The sequence below is a fragment of the Salvelinus sp. IW2-2015 genome, unplaced genomic scaffold, assembly GCF_002910315.2.
Source record: "Salvelinus sp. IW2-2015 unplaced genomic scaffold, ASM291031v2 Un_scaffold5207, whole genome shotgun sequence".
In the NCBI taxonomy this organism is placed as follows: domain Eukaryota; kingdom Metazoa; phylum Chordata; class Actinopteri; order Salmoniformes; family Salmonidae; genus Salvelinus; species Salvelinus sp. IW2-2015.
In genome coordinates this window covers 1,112-7,519 of record NW_019946473.1, presented here as the reverse complement: position 1 = coordinate 7,519, position 6,408 = coordinate 1,112, and positions in this window count along the sequence as shown.

Genomic DNA, 6,408 nt, shown 5'->3' with positions numbered 1-6,408 from the left:
CAGTCGATGATTTGACTGATACAATGTAACTATGTATCTTCAAAACTCAACCTGCTCTTCAAAAACAACAACAACCACAAATGAAATACTTCAACTGACAGATGAGAATCCCTTCATATCGAGACTCATAAACCCTCATCATTCTCCTTCACTAAAAACTGGGCACGACAGTTACCGCTCATAAACAACCGCTTGACACCAATCTTTCTACGCACCGTTTTAGTTTATATCCTACGTTCCAAATGGCAATATATTCCCTATACAGTACACTAGTTTAGAACCAGAAGGCCCCCTAAGACCTATTCCCTATATAGTGCACTACTTTAGACCAGAGCCCTATAGAAACCTATTCCCTAATAGTGCATACTTTAGACCAGCCCTATAGAACCCTATTCCCTAATAGTGCACTACTTTAGACCAGAGCCCTATAGAACCCATTCCCTATATAGTGCACTACTTTATGACCAGAGGCCTATAGAACCCTATTCCCTATAGTGCAGCAACTTTAGACCAGAGCCCTATAGAACCCTATTCCCTAAATAGTGCACACTTTAGACCAGAGCCCTATAGAACCCTATTCCCTAATAGTGCACAACTTTAGAACCAAGCCCTATAGAACCCTATTCCCTAATAGTGCACAACTTTAGACCAGAGCCCTATAGAACCCTATTCCCTATGTAGTACACTACTTTAGACCAGAGCCCTATAGAACCCTATTCCCTATTATAGTACACTACTTTGGACCAGAGCCCTATAGAACCCTATTCCCTATACAGTACACTACTTTAGACCAGGGCCCTATAGAACCATATTCCCTATACAGTACACTACTTTAGACCAGAGCCCTATAGAACCCTATTCCCTATTACAGTACACTACTTTAGACCAGAGCCCTATAGTATCCTATTCCCTATTACAGTACACTACTTTAGACCAGGGCCCTTAGGACTCTCTTTAGGGAATAGTGTGTAGTTTGGGATGGCAGCCTCTGTGATGTAACAGGACCTTTTGATGTGGCTCTCGGAGAGCAGAGCGTCTCTCTGCGTCGGAAGGTTTTAGTCTGTGACTTTCAGCTTTAATGAAACATGAACGGCTCCTGGAATTAGGCAGTAATGAAAGTGATGGTCCATTTAACACGATTGTGTTACACTTCTAAATGCAGGCTACGGCTACTCTGGGATGTTGTCTGTCCTGTAGCCTGTATCCCAAACGGAGCCCTGTTCCCTATATAGCGGAGTCGGTTCGACTTATTCGGTGCCTCTTGAGAAGTGGAACTTGGTATAATTTTTATTTTTATTTGATTTCACCTAATTTTAACATTCTGTCATAAAGAGCACATGTTCAACTTAATTTAAAAAAAAATTCCAATCTCAAGAGCTAAAAAAAAGAAATATAAATAAAATATATATTAAATACCATAGTAAGTGCCCATTAAAGTAACAGGATTGACCGTAGGACAGTGGACCGTAACAGGGTGGTCCGTAACAGGGTGGTCCGTAACAGGGTGGACCGTAACAGGGTGGTCCGTAACAGGGTTGTCCGTAACAGGGTTGTCCGTAACAGGGTGGTCCGTAACAGGGTGGTCCGTAACAGGGTGGTCCGTTAACAGGTGTCCGTAACAGGGTTGGTCCGTACAGGATGGGACCGTGAACAGGGTGGTCCGTAACAGGGTGGTTCCGTAACAGGGTGTCCGTAACCAGGTGGTCCGTAACAGGATGGACCGTAACAGGGTGGTCCTAAACAAAAGGTGGTACCGTAACAAGGAGTCGGCCGTAACAGGTGGCCGTAACAGGTGGGCCGAAACAGGGTGGTCCGTTAACAGGTGGACCGGAAAGGGTTGTCCGTAACAGGGTTGGACCGGAACAGGGTGGTCCGTAACAGGTGCGTCCGTAACAGGGTGGTCCGTAACATGGTTTGGTCCGTAACAGATGGACCGTAACAGGATGGACCGTAAACCAGGTTGTCCGTAAAACAGGGTGGTCCTAACAGGGTGTCCTAACAGGTGTCCGTTAACAGGGTGGTCCGTACCAGGTTTGTCCGTAAACAGGTGACCGAACAGGGTGGTCCGTAACAGGGTGGTCCTAACAGGGGATTGTCCGTAACAGGGTTGTCCGTAACAGGTGGTCCGTAACAGGTGGTCCGTAACAGGGTTGTCCGTAACAGGTGTCGTAACCAGGATGGACCTAATCAAGGGGTCCGTAAACAGGGTGGTCCGTACCAGGGTGTCGTAAACGGTGGTCCCGGTAAACAGGATGGACCCCATAACAGGGTGTCCGTAACAGTGGTCCCGTACACAGGGTGTCCGTAAAACAGGGTGGGTCCGTAACAGGGTGGTCCGTAACAGGGTGGTCCGTAACAGGGTGGACCGTAACAGGGGGTTGTCCGTAAAGGGTGGACCGTAAACGGGTGGTCCGAACAGGGTGGTCCGTAACAGGGTGGTCCGTAACAGGGTTTGTCCGCTAACAGGATGGACCGTAAACAGGATGGACCGAACAGAGTGGTCCGTAACAGGGTGGTCCGAACAGGGTTGTCCGTTAACAGGTGGTCCGTAAACAGAATGACCGTAACAGGAGGACCCGTAACAGGGTGGTCCGTAAACAGGTGGACCGTAACAGGGTGGTCCGTAACAGGGTTTCCGTAAACAGGGTGGGCCGTAACAGGGTTTTCCGATAACAGGGTGGCTCCCGTAACAAGTGGTCCGTTAACAGGTGGACCGAACCAGGGTTGTTCCGTAACAGGGTGGTCCGTAACAAGGGTTTCCGTAACAGGGTGGTCCGTACAGGTGGTCCGTAACAGGGTGGTCCGTAACAGGTGGTCCAGTAAACAGGTGGACCGTAACAGATGGACCGTAACAGGGTGGTCCTAACAGGGTGTCCGAAACAGGGTGCGCCGGAACGGTGCCGTAAACCCAGGTTGTCCGTAACAGGATGCGACCGTAAAACAGGGAGTGGTCCGTACAGGATGGGACCGTACAGGGTGGTCCGTAAACAGGATGGTCCGTAACGGATGGACCCCGTAACAGGGTGTCCTAACAGGGTGACCTAACAGGGTGTCCGTAACCAGGTGGTCCGTAACAGGATGGACCGTAAACAGGTGGACCGAACAGGGTTGTCCGTAAACAGGGTGTTCGAACAGGTTGGACCCAACAGGTGGTCCGTAACAGGTGTCTAAACAGGAGTTGACACATTTTCATCTTTAAATCAGCATAAACTCCCCTTGTGACAGGGGAATGGAAAATGGTTATGTGAACAGGAAGTGTCTATCCGACGTGAACAAGGAGTGGCTATCTACGTAACAGGAAAAGTTCTATGCTATGAGTAACAGAGTTGATGTGATATACTCCATCCTGTCAGTTTTCCACCACAAAACACCAGAACCGACCCAAAAATAATAGAACCGTATACCTGAGAATAGCACCGTTCACGCTGATACTAGAACCAGTTCACCTGATAATAGAACCAGGTCAACCTGAATAGACCAGCTCACCTGATAATAGAACCAGTGCACCTGATAATAGAAAACCAGTTCACCTGAAATAGAACCCAGTTCACCTGATAATAGAACCTATTCACCGTGATAATAGAAACCAGTTCACCTGATAAATAGAACCAGTCACCTGATAATAGAACCAGTTCACCTGAAAATAGAAACCAGTACCGATAATAGAACCATCACCTGATAATGGAACCAGTTCAACCTGATAATAGAACAGTTCACGGATTAATGGAACCATCTCACTGAAAACTAGAACCAGGTCACCTGATAATAGAACCAAGCTCACCGGATAATAGAACCAGCTTCACCTGATAATAGAACCCAGTTCACCTGATATAGAACCAGTTCCACCTGATAATAGAACCAGTTCACCGATAATAGCACCAGTTCACCTGAAATGAACCATCTCACCTGATAATAGAACCAGTTCACCTGATAATAGAACCAGTTCACCTGATATAGAACCAGTCCACCTGATAATAAAAAACCAGTTCACCTGATAATAGAACCAGTTCACCTGATAATAGAACCAGTTCACCTGATAATAGAACCAGCTCACCTGATATAGAACCAGTTCACCTGGTAAATAGGAACAGTTCAACCTGATAATAGAACCATTCACCTGATAATAGAACCAGTTCACCTGATAATAGAACCAGCTCACCGAATATAGAAACCAGCTCACCTGATAATATAGAACCGCTCACCTGAAATAGAACCGGCACCTGAATTAGAACCAGCTCACCTGATAATAGAACCAAGCGTCAACCTGAGAATAGAACCACTCACCTGAAATATAGAACCAGCCTCACCTGGTAATAAACCAGGTCACCCTGATATAGAACCAGTTCACCTGATAATAGAACCAGTTCACTGATAATAGAACCAGTTCACCTGATAATAGAACCAGTTCACCTGAAATAAACCAGTTCACTGATAATAAAACCAGTTCACTATAATGAACCAGTTCACCTGATATAGAACCAGTCACCTGATAATGGAACCAGTTCACCTGATAATAGAACCAGTTCACCTGATAATGAACGCAACTCACTGAAAATAGAACCAAGGTCACCTGATAATTAGAACCAGCCTCACCTGATAATAGAACCAGCTCACCTGATAATAGAACCAGTTCACCTGATTAAATAGAACCAGTGCACCTGATAAGAACCAGTTCACCTATAAAGAACCCATTACCTGGAATAATGGAACCATCTCACCTGATAATAGAACAGTTTCACCTGATGAAGAACCCAGTTCACCTGATATAGAACCAGTTCACCTATAATAGAAACCAGTTCACCTGATATAGAACCAGTTCACCTGATAATAGAACCAGTTCACCTGATAATAAACCAGCTCACCTGATAATAAAACCAGTTCACCTCGTAAGAGGAACCAGTTCACCTGATAATAGAACAGTTCACTATAATGAACCATCTCACCTGATAATAGAGACCAGTTCACTGATATAGGAACCAGTTCACCTATAATGAGAACCAGTTCAACTGATAATAGAACCAGTTCACCTGATAAATAGAACCACTCACCTATAATAAACCCAGTTCACCTGTAATAGAACAGTTTCACCTGATAAGAGAACCAGTTCACCTGATAATAGGAACCAGTTCACCTGATAATAGAACCAGCTCACCTGGAATATAGAAACCAGCTCACCTGAATAATAGAACCAGCTCAAACCTTGATAATAGAACCCAGCTCACGTGAATATAGAACCAGCTCACCGATAATAAGAAAACCAGCTCACCTGATAATGAACCCAGCTCACCTGAATATAGAACCAGCTCACCTGGAATAAGAACCCAGTCACCTGATAAATAGAACCAAGTTCACTTATATAGAAACCAGTTCACCTGGATAATAGAACCAGTTCACCTGATAATAGAACCAGTTCACCTGATAATAGAAACAGTTCACCTGAATAATAGAAACCATCACCTGATAATAAGAACAGTCCAACCTGAGAATAGAACCAGTTCACCTGATAATGGAACCAGTTCACCTGATAATAGAACCAAGTTCACCTGGATAATGGAACCCAACTTCACCTGAAAATAGGAACAAGGTCAACCTGATTAATAGAACCAGCTTCACCTGATAATAGAACCAGCTCACCTGATAATAGAACCAGTTCACCTTGATAATAAAACCAAGTTCACCTGATAATAGAACCAGTTCACCTGATGAATACGAACCAGTTCACCTGATAATGAAACCATTCACCTGATAATAGAACCAGTTCACCTGATAAAGAACCCAGTTCCGCCGTTGATAATAGAAACCAGTTTCACGCTGATAATAGAAACCAGTTCACCTGATAATAGAACCAGTTCACCTGATAATAGAACCAAGTTCACCTGATATAGAACCAGCTCACCTGATAATAGAACCAGTTCACCTGATAATAGAACCAGTTTTTTCACACTATTAAAGAACCATTCACTGATAATGACAGTCTCCACCGAAAATAGAACCAGTTCACCTGATAATAGAACCAGTCCTTTGACAGCCTGATGAATAAACCAGTTCACCTGGATAAAGAACCAGTTGCACCTGATAATCAGAACCAGTTCACCTGATATGAGAGACGCCAGCTCACCTGATAATAGAACCAGTCACCTAGGTAATAGAACCAGTCACCTGAAATAGAACCAGTTTCACCTGATAATAGAACCAGCCTATATGAAGTACTAATATGAACCATGCTCACCTGATAATAGAAACCAGCTCACCCGTGATAAAAGAACCAGGCCCTAATACCCTCCTGATAATAGAACCAGCCACCCTAATAGTAGAAACCAGGCTCACCTGAATATAACTCATTAATGACCAGGTCACCTGATATAGAACCAAGTTCACCTGATAATGAGACCAGTTCACCTGATAATA